This window comes from Canis lupus, chromosome 4, assembly GCF_011100685.1.
Source record: "Canis lupus familiaris isolate Mischka breed German Shepherd chromosome 4, alternate assembly UU_Cfam_GSD_1.0, whole genome shotgun sequence".
Lineage (NCBI taxonomy): Eukaryota > Metazoa > Chordata > Mammalia > Carnivora > Canidae > Canis > Canis lupus.
The window spans coordinates 5320754-5335650 of record NC_049225.1 but is presented as its reverse complement, the minus strand read 5'-3'; the positions used below and the strand labels follow the sequence as shown (position 1 = coordinate 5335650).

Genomic DNA, 14897 nt, shown 5'->3' with positions numbered 1-14897 from the left:
TAATAATTTTGCAAATTTATCTCCTGATTATTTTCACCAAATCCAGATTTCTAGTACTTCAAAAATAAAAGTTGAAAAGAAAGTGTACCTGGGTGGCTTAGTCAGTTAAGCGACTGCCTTCAGCTTGGATCCAAGCCCCATGTCGGGCTCTCTGCTTAACAACGAGCCTGCTTCTCCCTCTCTCTCTGTGTTCTCTCTCTCTCTCAAATAAATAAATAAAATTTTAAAGAAAAAATTATATATATATAATTAGAAAAAATTATATACACACACATATATAATTATACCCAATTTGGTGGGTTTTGTTTTTAGAGAGGGAGGGGGAGGGCCAGAGAGAGAGAATCCCAAGCAGCCTCACACCCAGCAGGGAACCCAATGTGGAACTTGACTCCACAATCTCAAGACCATGACCTGAGCCAAAACCAAGAGTCAGATGCCCAACCAACTGAGCCACCCAGGTGCCCCTGGCTTTTTATTTATTGGTGAGGGGGAAAAAATAATATTTCAGAACAGCTTAAGTCTTGTGTCTTATCTTGTCAGTTAGAAATAAAATTTCAAAAATTAGAAATATATACCAGTTTATTTTTTTTATGATTTTATTTATTTATTCATGAGAGACAGAGAGAGAGAGAGGCAGAGGCAGAGACACAGGCAGAGGGAGAAGCAGGCTCCATGCAGGGAGCCCGACGTGGGACTCGATCCCAGGACTCCAGGATCACGCCCTGAGCCGAAGGCAGATGCTCAACCACTGAGCCACCCAGGGGTCCTTATATACCAATTTAAGTGCAAAATTAAGCATTGCCTATTTCCTGTTATAATGTTGTAAAATATATCATATATCATATATATAGAGAGAGGAACTAAAATCAAATCATAACATACCTTTTCCTATTCACTGTAATTCACATTTTTTCTCACATAAACAACTGGTATATGCCACAAAGTGAAAAAAGGACACATATCATGAGTATCATTTTAAAGATTACATAAAAATAAACTTTCAATGCAAAAACTATGAATACACTAACCTATAAAAGATATTTTATTCCAAATCACTTCCTTATCAAATACTACTCAAAAGGAAAAAAACATGTTTCCACTCACAGAAAGTTTTAAGAGATTGTCTATGAGTCAGAATATGGGCGAAAACTCTCATCAGGATCTCTTAGATCCAATTTTAATTTTTAAGTTTATTTTTTGAGCTGTTGCATCTATTTGTAAGGATTGATATTGCTTGACTTTTTTTCTTTATTAGAGGTCTTCCAAAGAAAAAAAAAAGTAATTTTTTTCTTAAAAGAATACGATTCATTCTATCTCCCAATTACTCCCTATGCATCCATTGGACCATTTTATACATCTAAGTTACATTTTGTGACCTTTGGGTTCTTAATTTTCCTATATTTTGAAACATGTTTGCTATTTCATCAATATTCTTCTGAACAACAAGAATACAGTGACCTGGATTAGCAGGATGATGCAACAGTGAGATAAATCACCACAACTGCATCCTTCTTAACTGTCCTGACCAATTGGCAAATGTACAGCATCATCTTCAAGAGCGTATAAAAGAACACCAGAGATATCATCTTTGTAGCTTGCATTGAACACTGTTGAAAATTCAGGATTTTTTGCTTTCTGTCGATAATGGCAAAGAGGAAAAAAAAAAAGGAAAGCTGTTCGCAATTCTTAGATGAATCAGAAGATGAAAGCAAAGACAGTAGGCTCTAGACTCTAATGACAATGATGACATTGATCATAAACGCGACATCTCAGGCCGTAAGTCTTCAGAGAACAAGATGTTCAACAAAATGTTCTCAAACTCAAAAGCTGATGGGTAAATAATATATTGCCATGGACCAAAAGAATGTGTAGTGTTCTTGTTCAGCCAGTCATCTCCCCAGGAAGACTTCATCTTGCAATATTTTATCCCAAGATCTTGGACCATTTTGTTTGCTCACAGGGTATTGGCAGTGTGCTTTCATCTTCTATGACATCTGTGACCTGGGAATACACTTGAGGGGATAAATGTTGAAGGCAGGTTGTACAAACAGAGGTGACTAAAAGGAAAAAGAGAAACTTGTTAAGATTGATCATCTTAAACCGAAAAAAAAAAAATTCCTCGCAATTCTGAAGTGAAGAAGATGGCCATCTCTTTATCATAATTACATGCTGTCAAAGGCTTCAAATTTTTTTCTCCTATTTTGACAGTGAAAATGCAAGAAGGAGAAGCAGAAGCAATGATAAGCTAGAACCTGTTAGAGATTATGTATGAAGCCTGAGTCAAAACTTACAAGACAGATGGTCCAGAGAGCGTCATGCATGATAGCCTATGGGCAGTTGGTTCCATTCAAAGGTGTTCCTCCCTTCCAGTGTTTACATATTCAAAATCAGGAAAATATGGAGCAAAAATTGGACATTTTATGTTCAATTCTCATTTCTAAATTTTTAGCAGGGTCATTTTTCACTCTCCTTTCACTCTTTTACAAATTATTTGTACAATGACTAGAAAAAGAATAATTTTTAAAGATTTTGTTGGATACAGATGGTAAGCAGGATATTTTTCCCAGTATGCTGAGGGCTGTGCAGACCATGCATCTCATGGTCTGATGTACTGGAGAAATGACAGATGAAACAGAGTCAAGTGAGTTTTTAACTGCAGGACTTCTCTGGACCTTTAACATGTAAGATCCAAAATTGGTCTGACCACAAAATTCCTTGGGGGAGGGGCCAGAATATTTCCATGGGACTAGTAGTCTATAGAAGAGAATTAAAAAAAAAATCTTCCCTAAACTGGTGAAGCCACTCTGAAAAACAGTATGGAGGTTCTTCAAAAAGCTAAAAATAGAACTCCCTACAACCCAGCAATTGCACTACTAGGTATTTATCCAAAGGATACAAACATAGCAATTTGAAGGGGCACATGCACCCCAACGTTTATAGCAGCAATGTCCTCAATAGCCAAACTATGGAAAGAGCCCAGATGTTCATCAACAGAAGAATGGATAAAGAAGCTGTGGTGTATATACACAATGGAATATTACTCAGCCATCAGAAAGAATGAAGTCTTGCCATTTGCAATGACATAGATGGAACTAAGCAAAACAAGTCAGTTAGAGAAAAACAATTATCATATGATTTCACTCATGTGTGGAATTTCAGAAACAAAACAGGGGAAAGAACATAGGGGAAGGGAAGGAAAAATAAAATAAGATAAAAACAGAGAAGGAAGCAAACCATAAGAGACTCTTAACTCTAGGAAACAAACTGAGGTTTGCTGAAGGGGGAGGAAGAAGGGGATGGGGTAATTGGGTGATGGGCATTAAGGAGGGCACTTGATGTAATGAGCACTGGGTGTTATATGCAACTGATGAATCACTAAATTCTACCCCTGAAACCAATAATACACTATAGGTTACCTAAATTGAATTTAAACTAAATTAAAAAAAAAAAAAAGAAAAACTGCCCTAGAAGATGAAAGAACAGTAAACCAAACCATATTATTAGTTAGCTAAAGTTAAATTTATGGAGGCTTTCCTTCTTTCTTAGGGAAAAATTAAAGTGTCAGGAGCCTAGCTCCATGAGAGAAGCCCTATAAGAGGGCTGTGGCAAGACAAAAGGGAATGAGCTAGGAGCCCTAAGGATGTTTGAGACAGCCCTATCAAAAAGGGGACATGTGAACAGAGCTTTCCATACTTTCAAAGAGAGCCAAAGAGGAATTACTTTATTAGCTTTATTTTTTAAAGGAGAAGCAAGATTATTCTAGATACAGGGAATATAATCAGACCCTTGGTACTTAAAGGGTTTAACAAAAAAGCCCTCTGACCCCTATAGAATTCCTGAAAGGGTCCGGGAAGGGGACTGGGGGTACAGAAGAAAGGAAAGCAGTGCTTCCAGATCTTCAAGGAGGAGGGTGTATCTTTTTTAAAATATTTTTTGACACAGAATCCAGGGCTTCTACCACCTGGATGTTGCTGATGTGAGTTGAACAAACCCCCTCTGAGATTGGGATGCCTCCTGGCAAGAGTCCTGGAGCAGGAGCTGCAGCCCTCACCATTGGGTTTGAACTCAAGTTCTCCTACCCCCGACCCAGACCAGCCATGAGCTCCTTCCATCAGCCAGCAGCAGCCCATGCACACACTCTGCCCTACCTTAAGAAACAGAACAGTTCCCCTGAGCTGACCAACGCCAATACCACCACTCATCCTCTGAATCTTACCCCTATCTCCTCAAGGACACTTCTGCCATTACACTTTTTCTCCTTGATCCCACATCCCCTCCAGCAACTGACCCATTCCTACACTTCCTTTCAGAGAGGAACTTCTCCAAAGAGTCGTACAAACTTGCCACCGCTACCTCCTCACACTCCCATCCTCTCTTCCAACCAAGCCCTTGCTCCACCTCTTTCCTGAAATAGGCCCCCAAAGACCTATGTGAAGCCCATAGTAATGCTCTCTCCCCTCTAGAAATCCTTTCTTAGATGACTTCTACAATCTCACCTATGTCTGGTATTTTCCCTACCCCATTCCCTGTGCTTTTCCAGAACCCTCTGTCTCTCCCAGAACTCTAAATAGTATTTGAATGCTCCAAAGTTTGAACATCAGCTCTTCTCTCTTCCATATGTACCACCTCATCTAGTCCCAAGACTTTGAACATCACCTATATGCTGATGACTGTCAGATTCTATCCCTGTACCAATTTCTCCCTAAATCCCTAGACTGATAAAGTCCAGTTGGCTAGTTCAGCATCTGTACTTAGACATCTCAAACTTTGCATGACCAAAGCATAAGTCTCAATCCCCACTCAGTTCCCCAAGCCTCCCCACCTCAATAAATCATACCAGTTATGCAGGCCACACACCTAAGAGTACCCATTAACTCTTCTTTCTCATTGTCCAGCCCTCCCCTACATGCAACCCAAGAAGCCCATAGGGCCTTCCTAGTATATCCTGAACCTGAAATCTCCTCATCTTTTACCCTGACACTACCCTTGTCCAAACTCCATCATCTCTCACCTGGATGGAAACAACAGCCAGTCCAAATGGGCCTCACTGTTGCCATTGACCTCAGACTCCTAGAACTCATCTCTAGACAGCTGTCAGACTGATGATCTTCTACAGCACTAATTAGATCACATCACTCTTGTATTACTTTCTTGTGGCTGAAAAAAAAAATTAACTGGAGGGCTTAAAACAATAGAAATTTATTCTCCCATAGTTTAGGAGGCCAGAAGTCCAAAACCAAGATGTCAACTGAGTTGGTTCATCTAGAAGCGCTGAAGGAGAAACCAACCCATGCCTCTCTCCTAGCTCTCTAGCAATCCCCCAAATTTTTGGCTTATAGACACATTATTCCAATTTCTGCATTCATCTCCACATCGCCTTTTCTGAGCATCCCCCTGTGTGCCCTCACAAGGACACTCTTCATGGGACTTAGGGCCCACCTTAATCCAAGATGATCTCATCTTCATCCTTACCTTAACTACATATTCCAAGACCCTATTTTCAAATAAGGTCACATTCTGAGGTTCGTAGTGAACATGAATTTTGGAGAGCATCACTCAGTGTAAGACAATTTCTCTGCTTAACACCTTGGGGACTGCCTGTTCTAACCAGAATAAAATCCAAACACCCATAAGCCAGGATCTAGTACCTGTATAGCCCCTTGACCTTATGTCCCTCCTCTGTCCATCCATCTACCACATTCCTTCTCTCCTTCCATTAAACATACCAAGTTATTCCTCCCTCCAGGTCTTTGCTCTTGCTGCCCTTCCTCTTGAAACACCACTTCTCCCAGACTTCTGCACAGTTGCCTCTTCATTGTTTAGAACTTAACAAAAATGTCATATCAAGAGACCCTTTCTGGGGTACCAGATGGCCCAGTCAGTTAAGCATCTGACTCTTGGTTTTGGCTCAGGTCATGATCTCAGGGTCCTGGGATGGAGCCTCACATCAGGCTCCACAGTCAGCAAGAAGTCTGTTGGCTATTCTCTCTCTCTCCCTCTCCCTTTGCCCCTCTCCCCACATGTTCTCTCTATCTCTCTCTCTTTCTCTCTCTCTCTCTCTCTAGTAAATAAATAATTCTTTAAAAAGAGAGAGAGAGAGAGAGAGAGAGAGATCCTTTCTGATCATTCTAACTAAAGCAACCAATACTCCCCACCTGGCCATTAGATCATTACTCTGCTTTATCTTCTTTATAGCACTTACCAGCACAGACATAACTTGTTTTATTGCACTTTGCTTTATTGTGCTTTGCAGATACTGCTTTTTTATTACTAACTGAAGGTCTGTGGCCACTCTGCATCAAGCAAGTCTTTTGGCACCATTTTTTCCAGCAGTACTTTCCCACTTTGTGTTTCTGCATCATATTTTGGCAATTCTAGAAACATTTCAAATTTTTTCTTTATTGCTATGTTTGTTATAGTGATCAGTAATTACAACTCACTGAAAACTCAGGTGATGGTTAGCATTTTTAGCAATAAAGTATTTTTTAATAAAGGTATATATATTTTTAGAACTAATGCTATTGCACTCTTAATAGACTACAGTGTAATGTAAACATAACTTTTGTATGTACTGGGAAACCAAAAACTTCATTTGATTGTCTTGATTATGATATTCACTTTATTGCAGAGATCTGGACTCAAAGGTTTGCCTGTCTGTGACATCATTGTGTCTGTTGATGAACTTATCATCACCCCCATGAGAAAATACTACACCCATGAGAAAATAAGCTCCTTAAGCACAGAGACTGTCATGTTGGCTTAGAGCAGTGTTCAGCACATAGTAAGTGCTTGTGTTAGAAACTGCAGATTGGCTTACTCAGTGCCCATGGCATCGGGATTGCAAAATCCATCACCACGGGAAGTTGCCTGCCTATAATACAGAAACTATAAAGCTAAAAATCACATTCCTCAGACTCCCCTGGAGCTAAAGTCCCAATTGTAATTTAAATTCCTCAAGTAACAGGAAGCCATACAAGACTTGAATTTGAAACTGGGTTCAGTGGGGAGAGAAGTGTGGCATAAGGCATCCACTTTGGAGGCACAGATTATAGTGGCTATAGGGCAGCCACTGAGCAGCTGAGCAGCCAGCTACCTGGTGATGGCAAGAATAGCATCTCCTAATGGACTCAACCCTGAAAGCTCGGCCTAGAGTCTCCTCAGCCCTTCTGCTAGCCTTTGAATGCCTTACAAAGAATTTCTTTCTGCTTATGCTAACTAGGGTGGCTCCTATGCACTGCAGCTGAACACTGATCAAAGTGTTGTTTGGTAATTATTTGCAGACTTACTATGACATGGCATTTGGAGCACCCCAGGCATGGGTTTGCTGGATGGGGGCTTCTAGCCTAGAAAGGATATTGCAGTGATTGCCTCTGCCTCGTCATCACTGGCTGCTCTGGGTTCCTGGGGCAACTGTAACAAATCACCACACACTTGTTAGCATAAAACCATTAAAGTTACTCTCTCACTGTTCTGGAGTCCAAAAGTCCAAAATCAGTAATGCTGGGCCAAAGTCAAGGTGTAAACAGGATCCTGCCTCCTGGGGAGGCTCTAGGGGAATATTTGTTCCTCCTCTCTTCCAGTTTCTGTTGGCTGTTGGCATTGGTTTATAGCTACAACGCTCCAACTTTTGCCTCCAATTTTACATTGCCTTCGTGTGTGTGTGTGTGTGTGTGTGTGTGTGTGTGTGAAAGGTCCCTCTGTGTTTCTTTTATAAGAACACCAGCAATGGCATTTAGGGATCACCTTGATAATCCAGACTCTCTCCATCTGAAAGATCCTTAACCTAATCATATCTGCAAAGTACTTTTTTCAAGATAAGGTAACATTTACAGGTTACAGGATTAGGGCCTGATATCTTGATATCTTTAGGGCCATTATTCAGCCTGTTAGACTGCCCATGACCAGAAAACTTTGTTCTAAGGAACTTCCCAGTTATTCTATGGCAATTCCACCATGTGTGCTCATACCTCACCTCACCTTCATTTATCCTTTCCTTAAAGGACTTGCCTAATGATGAAGAGTGGGGAAGGCAGAAAGGAGCTAAGATACTGCGGCTGCCAGACACTATCAGCCAAGGGAACTAAGAGGTGGGTGAGCCAAGCTCTGACCAGGTGGTCTGCACTCAGCTGAGAGCAGAAAATGAATAACCAAATTGCTAGGGCTTCAGCCAAACGTATTCAGCTGTATATGATAGGCCAGGAGGGAGATGAGTGCTTGGCATGTCCACCCCGGCAGACAGGTGTATTGCGCCTGATGAACTCTTGGAAAAGGGCCACTTCCCAGCTGAGGGATGGTTTTCCAAAGCCAGCTTCACCCACCTTTAAGGAGGAGGAAAGAAGGTCAAAAGAGACACGAGACTAGGGGAATATGAACAGATGGCTGCCTGGACCCAATAGGCTATTTGACAAAGATCAGGACAAGTGAAGAGTTGAAGCAATTATCTGGATAAATTAAACAAGAATAAAAAGAGGTGATGGGATTTGCGAACCTTTCCAGCCAACGCCAGTTATCTATACCATTCAACCCACTAGACAATAATCCAAACTTCCCTTGTGAAGGCAACAACAGATGGAGGCTATGGTGGCTCTAAAAGGCCTGATTGCATCACCTATCTTAGCAGCTATGTGACATTAAATCAAGCCATTAAATTAGATAGAAATAAAAATATCAAAGTAGTGACTGCATATCCTCAAGTAATGTTTAAGTGAACAAGATAAAATGGGTTTGACTTTTTTAACTGGTGAATAAAATGCTGACATCAGCACCAGGTTGTTTGGCAAACTGTGTAGTATTAATCCATTCATTTGGTAACTATTTAATAAGTACTTGAGCCACGTGAATCAAAAATGAACCTTACTGCTAAGGAGTAAGTAAAAGAAATGGAATATATTCGTAAATAACTCATCTAATCTGTTCAATAACCTGTGAATTAGTCACTCTTATTCCCATTTTTATGGGTGAGAAAAATTTGTGACAAAAGAAGACAACAGAGCCTGGATTTAAACCATATCTCTCACTGCTGAAATCCAGACTTTTTTCACATTACTTGATGATTTCTTGAAGGAGGGAGCATTGAACTGGTCCTACGAAACTATATGGGATGTGAACAAGTTGAGGTGAAGGGAAGAGCACTTAATGTAGAGGGAAAAGTGGACATAGGGATGTAGTACACAAATGATGAACAGGGAATTAGAAGGAAGAGGAAGTTTACAGTTAGAAATTATGAGCTCAATTTTTTAAAGATGTATTTATTTTAGAGAGAGAGAGTGCAAGTGGGAGGGGTGTGGGGACTGCAGAGGGAGAGAGAGAATCTCAAGCAGATTCCACACTGAACACAGAGCCCAACTCAAGGCTCAGTCGCACAACCCTGAGATTATAACCTGAGCTGAAATCAAGAGTCAGACGCTTAACTGACTAAGCCACCCAGGAACCCCATATGAGCTCAATGAAAACAAAAAATTTGGTGGGACCTCTAGAACATTCAGATAGAAGACGTTGACAGTCATTCAGAAATGCAAAAGTGAAAGCCTGCAGAGAAGCTTGGGCCACATATTTAGATCTGGGTGTCCTTGTACAAAAAGGTGTGTATAAATTTATGAAGGCCGAGTCTATAATGAGAAGAAGTGAGAAGAGGAACGAAATGAAGAGGGCCAAGAACCTTCAGGAAATTCTACCTTTGGGAAGTAGAAAAAAAGAATGAAGGGTGAAATGGAAATGACTAGTCAGCAGAGCTCAGATAGTCAAGAATCCCAGAACCTGCAGGAGGAGAGAATTTAAAAGAAAGAGGTGGAAACCATGACAAATTCTGCAAAAAGATCAAGAAGAATTTGGACCAAGAAAAGGTCACAGGGTAGGTAGCCGGGATGTTTTGGTGACCTTTAAATAAGAATGTATGTTTCAGAAACAGCAAGAATAGATTACCCTTTTTAAAACTCTGACACTAAAAGGGAGGAGAGGGAAATAGTAGGAGCAAGAGAGAGAAAACCTTTATAGAAAAAAAAATTACATGCTGGACTGCATAATTTCCTCTTCCATCTCTTCTTTTTTCCATCCCTCCTCCACTATTCTCCACTGATTTGTAAATTTATTCCGGCCAAGTGAATCAATCAAGATGGGAACACTAATTTGAGCAGACTTGTCAACATTATTCTGGAAAAAAAAGGAACTGAGACACTGTTCTAGCAAAAACTGTCATCAAAAATAGCACCACATGGTCTGGTGATTGGCTAGAACTGCAGAGTTTAGGTTTAGGTTTAGCATGGCTTTATTTTTTGTGTATAGAGGATAGTTGCACTGGAAGGTCCAGTGTGAAGGGAGAGACTGAAGATGCTTTATGATTCTAGACAAGTATGGAGAGAAAGAAGACCAAGTCACACAAGTAAGGGCTTGCTTTAGAAAGAAGAAGAGATATTTTTTCCCCCTGAGGTGTGAAAGAAAAAAAAGAAAAAGAAAAAAGTCTGACAATGAGGAGAAATTAGAGGAGCACCATGGGAGGCATAATTTGCCTCAATCTTCCCAGTGAGGACAAACATACAAGTTACATAAAATGTAAAAATCATCTGTCTGGAGGCATCAGATAGTTGACACAAGAGTGAGTGAAGAATTACCAAGCTAGGAACTGGAAGAAATGGAGGTCCAGAAGTTAGATCCAACGCCAGAAGCTTCTCTTCCTCTGGACTGTTAGCCAACTCCAGACTAGGCAGCAGAGAGGCTAAGGGCCTGAATAGCCCTTCTGACAGTATCATACAGCTAAAGAATCAGGAATTGGAGTCCAGAGTTTGCCTAGTTGGATGTCCCAGGAAAATCCTTATCTTTAGGATAGGACACTGAAGGATTGTACCATAGGAGAAAATATTAACCAGAAATAGCTAGGCCTTTGCAGATAATGTAGCTCACTTTCAAATCATTTTCAGTTCTTAAAATTGGGTTAAATTAATCCAAGGTGCTAGTGCTCCCAGGCTCCTGAAAAAGTAAAGTAAATCCTCCCTAGAGGAAGGTATCATCATAGGCCTCAAATCATTTCCACAATTAGTTTTGCAAATACATCTGCTATAAAAAGCAAAAATAACTATTTAAGAAGCAAAAATAACAAGAATAAAAATCAGCAGAACAGTGAACAATAGAAATAAACTCAAAGGGTCTCCAGAGGGCAGCCTGGGTGGATCAGCAGTTTAGCGCTGCCTTTGGCTCAGGGCATGATCCTGGAGACCTGGGATTGAGTCCCACGTCAGGCTCCCTGCATGGAGTCTGCTTCTCCCTCTGCCTGTGTCTCTGCCTGTGTGTGTGTGTGTGTGTGTGTGTGTGTGTGTGTGTGTGTGTGTCTCATGAATAAATAAAATCTTTTTTTTAAAAAAAAGGGTCTCCAGATATTCATGTTATCAGACAGACTTTAAAATAAGTCTGCTTATTATATTCAAGGAGATAAAAGACAAAATTGAGAATTTTGGAAAATAATTAGAAGTCATGAAAAGGAAATGAACAGAAACTCCAGGCCTAAAAAATATAATCTCCAAATTTAAGAAGTCGTGGATGGGTTTCATAGCATACCAGACAGAGATGAAGTGAACTGGATGTTAGATCAGAAGAATATATACAAAATGAAACATAAAGGATTAAAGGAGGGAAAAGACAAAAGAGAGGGTAAGAGAGAAATAATATGAGCAAAAAAGTACTTGAAATCCTAAAAAGAAGACAAGAGAAAATGGGGGAAAAAAGCAATGTTTGAAGAGGTAATGACTGAGATTTTTCCAAAACCAATTAAATACATAAAGCTATAGATTTAAGAAGCCCTTAAAAACCCCGACCATGAGAAATAAAGAAATTCACACCTAAATGAATTATATATAATAAAACTGTTGAAAACTAAAACAAAGAGAACATATTACAAGAAGTCAGAGAATAAGAAACAGATTACTGTCAAAGGAGCAACAATGAGATTTACAGCAGACTTCTCAATGGGAACAATGAAAACTAGTTTTAACAGGCTGCAAGTAGAGAACTGTCAACATAGAACTTTATACTCAACCAAAATATCCAAGAGCATCAACTAAAGATAGTTATAAACCAAAAGTAAGAGTATCTGTCACTCACACTAAAGGAAATATTAAAGACGGTTCTTTGGGTCCAAGAGAAATAGTCTCAGGTGGAAAGTCAGAAATGCAGGAAGGAAAGAAATGCATAGAAAATAGCAAGCATATAGGTAAATATAAATGGATAGTGGTTATATAAAATAACTTAAAAACTGTTAGATTTAAAATATGTATCACTTGAAATACATGACAATAGTATAGGGGCACCTGGGGTGGCACAGTTGGCTAAGTGACTGACTCTTGATTTCAGCTCAAGTTATGATCTCAGGGTCCTGAGGCAGAGCCAGACATTTGGCTCCCTACTCAGCAAGTGGTCTGTTTCAGGATTCTCTCTCTGCCCCTCCCCCTGCTGTTCTCTCTCTCTCTCTCTCTCTCTCTCAAATAAATAAATAAATATTTTTTAAAAAACAATAATAGGGATGCCAGGGCGGCTGAGCAGTTGAGCATCTGTCTTCGGCTCAGAGCATGATCCCAGGGTCTGAGGACTGAGTCCCGCATTGGGCTCCCTGCAAGGAGCCTGCTTCTCCCTCTGCCTGTGTTTCTGCCTCTCTCTCTCTATGTCTCTCATGAATAAATAAATAAAATATTTTAAAAGATAAAAATAAAATGAAATAAAAATAAATTAAAACCAATAATATAAAATAATTTGGGAGGGGGCAAATGGAGTAGTGTTCCAGAGTCCTTGAAACGCCTGAGAATATAAAACCATCAATTAATATTAGACCCTAACAACACAATAGTTTATGCTGTAATCCTGGGGCCAATCTCCAAAAGAATAGCACAAAAATATACAATTTCCAAAGTAATAGAGGAAGGAAATGGAATTATTAAAAAATAATCCAGGGATCCCTGGGTGGCGCAGCGGTTTGGCGCCTGCCTTTGGCCCAGGGCGCGATCCTGGAGACCCGGGATCGAATCCCACGTCGGGCTCCCGGTGCATGGAGCCTGCTTCTCCCTCTGCCTGTGTCTCTGCCTCTCTCTCTCTCTCTGTGACTATAATAAATAAATAAAAATTAAAAAAAAAATAAAAATAAAAAAAAAAATAAAAAATAATAAAAAATAATCCAACAGAAGCAATAAAATGAGAGAAAGATAAAGATAGTATATAGGTGGAACAAATAGAAAGCACTTAATAGTATGGTAGATTTAATTCCAAATATATCAGAAATTACACTAAATTTAATGTTAATTAAATTGTATTAGTAAATATAAACAGACTAAAGGCACCAATTAAAAGACAAAAATTGTCAGACTAGATTAATTGTTTAATTGTATGATGTTTACAAGAGAAGTTTATTAACACTTAAGGATGCAGAACAGATAAAAGTAAAGGGATAGAAAGATATATCCAATGTAAACATTAATCCAAAGAAAATAGGAGTACCTATTTTATTTATTTGACAAAATAGAATTTAAAGTGAAATGTATTACTAGAGATAAAGAAGTGGTAAGAATTTCAACTCTTAGTGGTAAGAATTTCAATTCTCCAGGAAGTTATAGCATTTGAAAATTACATATACCCAATGCCTCAAAATATATAAAGCAAATACCAACAAATATTCATAAATACTCTTCACAATAATAATGGGAGAATTTAACACATCTCTCTGAATATCTAACAGAACAAATAGACAAGTCAGTAAGAACAGACTATTCAAACAACACAGTCAGCAGCTATAACCTAATAGATACAAACAGAACACTGAGCTCACAACTACTAACCATACGCTTTCTTTTCAAGAACACAAGGGAGTTTCAAAAATCAACTGTATGCTGAACCATAAAGCAAATCTTAACAAATGTCAAATGACTGAATTTGTACAAAATATACAAAATGTTGCATATTGAAACTCATAGGATAAAGTTAAAGCTATGTTTAGATTATCATTTATAATTTTACTTGGTGGGGGTACCTTGGTGTCTCAGTCAGTTAACCATCCAACTTTTGATTTCAGCTCTGGTCATGATCTCAGGATTGTGAGATCAAGCCCCACTGGGCATGGAGCCTGCTTAATATTCTCTCTCTCCCTCTCTCTCTGCCCCTCCCCACACTAATTAAAAAATAAATAATTATACATATAATCTTACTGGCATATGTTAGATTATAAGAACATCTTAAAATCAATAAACTAAACCCTCAACTCAAGAAATTAGGAAAAGGGGATCCCTGGGTGGCTCAGCAGTTTACCATCTGCCTTTGGCCCAGGGCAAGCTCCTGGAGTCCCAGGATCGAGTCACATATCAGGCTCCCTGCATGGAGCCTGCTTCCCCCTCTGCCTGTGTCTTCTGCCTCTCTGTGTCTCTCGTGAATAAATAAATAAAATCTTTTTAAAAAATTAGAAAAAGTACAGAAAATTACACCCAAAGGAAAAAGAAAAGAAAGATGAATGCAGAATTTCATGAACTAGAAAACAAATATACAATAGGAAATATCAACAAAACCAAAAATTGGATTCTTTGGAAAGAGTAATAAAACTGATTTAGAGGGCAGCCCAGTGGCCCAGCGGTTTAGTGCCGCCTTCGGCCCAGGGCCTGATTCTGGAGACCGGGAATCAAGTCCCACGTCGGGCTCCCTGCATGGAACCTGCTTCTCCCTCTGTCTGTGTCTCTGCCTCTCTCTGTCTTCTCTCTCTTTCTCTCTCTCTCTGTATTTCTCATGAATAAATAAAGTATTTTTTTAAACTGATTTAGAAAAACCCCAAAACCTTAGCAACATTGAGCAAGGGGGAAAAGAAAGAGAAGATAAACATAATCACTGTCTAGCATGACAAGGAGACATCACAACAGAGCCCATCATCATTAAAAATT

The 14897-nt window shown here is 39.4% G+C and overlaps 1 long non-coding RNA gene across 1 annotated transcript in view; it reads right to left on the bottom strand.

Annotated features, from left to right (window-relative positions):
* Positions 1 to 644: 644 nt before the first annotated feature.
* LOC111095431 overlaps positions 645 to 14897 on the bottom strand; it is a 28594-nt gene continuing 14341 nt past the window's right edge. Inside the window, exon 3 of the long non-coding RNA XR_005357751.1 lies at positions 645 to 2057. This is a non-coding gene — a long non-coding RNA (uncharacterized LOC111095431). The remainder of the gene's footprint in view (positions 2058 to 14897) is intronic.